Here is a 3,596-nt window from a genome sequence, read left to right on the forward strand (position 1 = left end):
TTTGTGTTTTTCTTTTCCCATGATGGTGCCTCTGGGGTGTGGTTCAGCATGTTCACTGTGGCTGGTAGATGGTCCTGTAGGGATCTTTGGATTTTTCTGCTTTCTTTGATGAAGTTGGATCTTTTAAGTCTTGGGGTGTTTGATCTGGCTGTTCTTGTGGGCAGTATATGATCCTCCATAGCTGTGGCCTTGGTGTACTGTATGAGGGCCTTGCATTCCCATCTCATCTGCAGGGCCACTATAGAAGTTGTTTGTTCCATCTTTTCTATAGGCGTTGATCTCATTGCTCCAGTGATTATTCGGAGAGCCTGGTTTTGCACTTTTTCCAGAGTGTATTTGTGAGTCTGTGCTGCAGTCATCCATGCACTGGATCCGTACTCGAGATGGGGCCTGATTGCGCCTAGATAGACCTGTCTAAGTGTTTTCTCATTTGCTCCCCACTGAGTCCTTGCTAGTTTTCTCATTATGTTAAGTTTCTTCCTGGCTTTAGTTTCTGCATTTTGAATGTGTTGTTTCCATGTGAGACGTTTGTCAAAGATTATTCCAAGATACTTCTGTTGATTCTCAATAGAGTGAAGAGTGTAACAGAAGACTTTTCTTTGTTTACGGTCACACACCAGGTTTTTGTCCATGTAGTGAGTTTGTCCAATGCTAGTTGCATGTGATATGTGGCAGTAGTGATGAATTCCTCAGAGCACCAAAGAACCAGGTCGTCTGCATAAAATGCGGCATGTATTCCTTTGGATTCATTAGCTGACTCGGTTTCAAAACGATTCATTAGCTGACTCGGTTTCAAAACGATTCATTAGCTGACTCGGTTTCAAAACGATTCATTAGTTGACTCGGTTTGAAACCGATTCATTAGCTGACTCGGTTTGAAAGCGATTCATTAGCTGACTCGGTTTCAAAGCGATTCATTAGCTGACTCGGTTTCAAAACGATTCATTGACTCGGTTTGAAAACGAATAAAACCGAACTCGCTTCTTATTCCTTTTGACGCCATGGCCGTTTTGGTATACTTCTCCTTCTCGCCATAGATAAAGCATGTTTCTGACTTACAAAATTGCCTTTCACACATCTGTTGGCCAAAGAAGGAATTATATCTATTCATTTGTTTTAGTGATTTTTACCTCCGACTTTATCGGAAACTTGTTTGGCCTAGATCTACTAAAAATTTGAATGTAAAACATGAAAAGTTTGAGGGCTGTTCCTCTGCCATATTACATTAATTTCATTTCCAAACACTTAAAACTAGTCGACAACCATAGATTATCTATTTTAATTGAAAAAAAGGGGAGGGGGAGAGAAAGAGAGAGAGAGGGGGGGGAGGGGCACGGAGAAAGAAAGAGAGAAAGACAGAGAGGGAGGGAGAGAGGTGAGAAAGAAGACAAGCGAGCGAGAAAGAGAGCAAGCGCGCACGCGCGCGCGCGAGAGAGAGAGAGAGAGAGAGAGAGAGAGAGAGAGAGAGAGAGAGAGAGAGGGGGGGGGGGGGAGGAGGGGCGGCCTTTGGCGACATACATATGTAGGCTGACTTTACTAGTACTTGGCAAAGGTCGACGGCCGATGCGAGCGGATGTGACGTTAGCCTACGTCATCGTATTCCCTTCCCTCCCCCTCCCCGGTTCTGTTTTTTTTTCTAATTTAAATCTAAGTCTTCATAACACCAAAGAGATTCAGTTTTAACTCTTTTGATGAGAGGGAGTTTGGTATAGTAAAACATCATACCAGTAAGATAATAGGTCTACTGTTCTTTACATTATTAAAAGCCTTACGGAGGAAAGCAAGCTTACAGACGAACGAGGTTCTCTAAGGTCAACAATAACATTGAACAATGATAAAAATAAACAATGGAATTTTAAAATGGCTTTGATGAAGTGTTTTTGGGGTGGAAAAGGTGTGTGTTTGTGTGTGTGTGTGTGTGTGTGTGTGTGTGTGTGTGTGTGTGTGTGTGTGTGTGTGTGTGTGTGTGTATTTATGTGTGTGTGTATTTATGTGTGTGTGTGCGTGTGCGTGTGCGTGTGCGTGTGCGTGTGTGTTTGGAAGGGGGGGTTAATGTTCGTAATAAAGAACCCTTTTATAGACAAGAAAAATTGAAGTCATATTGCACTGAGTTACAGGGGTTAATATCAATTATAATAGACTCCCCGCAACTCTGCTGCGTGTGACGTAGGCCTAGTCAGAGATCGCAGCTCAAAACGTCAAGTCTTTCGGCCCCTTTGAACTCTCGTTGTCACGGAAGTTCCCCCCCTCCAACCACCCCCACCCCCTCCATTTTCTCCGTCCCCTCACCCTCTGTGCAACGCCAATAGTCACTTTTCCGCTTCTCAAAGCGAATCAACAGCGAAAAAACGAATAAGAAACTAGGTACCTAGTTTAGAAAAAGGCACCTAGTTTCAAACTAGGTACCTAGTTTTAGGAAAAATGAACCGGAGACCTAGTTTTGGGCTCGTATTCGGTTATTCGAATAATTTATTCGGTTTCTGCCCAGGCCTAATTAGAATAGGAAAAGCACCTCCTTGCTTGCGTGCGTAGATCGACTGCAGTTCATCAGCAGTTCGGGTACGTTCAGTGCGGAGTTTTAGGTTTTTTAAAAATTTTAATGACCTCTCGCCTTTCATTCTAAAGTCAAATTAAACGAAGAAAACCATCACCTTTTCCTCCGGAAGAGGTTTTTTGTCAGCGTAACCATTTTAAAAAAGCGTTCTTCCGAAATTTATCCCAAAACTTGCTAGTTTCACTTTGATTTTTAAAAACTCAAGTAGGGTAACTCTGTTCGCAAAGAGTGCGCTTTTGTGAAGAGGGCGCCACCAAATTTTGAGGACACTTTTTTAATTGGCTCAAAGAGAGAAGTGGCCCATCTTGTTATGTACTATCTTTGGTCATATTAGCGCGCGGGACACAACAATTTTCAGTTTTCAGTTGTAGGAAATTTGAATTTTCCACGGGAGGCGACCGAAGCCTACTCTTATCGATTTTGGATCACCAATTTAATTGACCAAAGCTCCGCTGTTTGTGAGAGATGGGTGGGGTGAGTTCACCCCAAGGAGCTTAGAACTAATGGAGCCTCCTCCTCTCTCTCTTCGCGGCGCCACGAGCAGTACGCCGCGGTGGGGATCAAATATGGCGACCGACTGTGGGCTAAATCACGAACTGTGGCGTTTCTTTTTATAGAATCTTATTGGGCTGGGCCACGTTGTGGGGGTGGGCGGGGTGGGGGAATGCACGCAAGGGAGAGGGGAAGGGGCTGGGATGAAAGAGGAGGGGCGGGCCTTGGGAAGGGACGAAGGAGAATGGGAAAAGAGAGAGAGAGAGAGAGAGAGAGAGAGAGAGAGAGAGAGAGAGAGAGAGAGAGAGAGAGAGAGAGAGAGAGAGAGAGAGATTGTGATCAATTGACGCGCTGACGGATAATGACAGGGAGAAAAAAAAATTATGTGTGTGATACGGACTGTTCAATTCTTTAAGAATTTTATGTTATAATCTAGTTTAAAAATCAAAAAGATGTGTAAAATAAGAAGAAAACTTGTCCGAGCAACATAAAAAAACATACCAAATTATAAAGATAATCTTTCAAGATGCTCTGCTGGTGGGGGCCCCCG

The sequence above is a fragment of the Aplysia californica genome, unplaced genomic scaffold (genome assembly GCF_000002075.1).
Source record: "Aplysia californica isolate F4 #8 unplaced genomic scaffold, AplCal3.0 scaffold00300, whole genome shotgun sequence".
NCBI classification, from domain to species: domain Eukaryota; kingdom Metazoa; phylum Mollusca; class Gastropoda; order Aplysiida; family Aplysiidae; genus Aplysia; species Aplysia californica.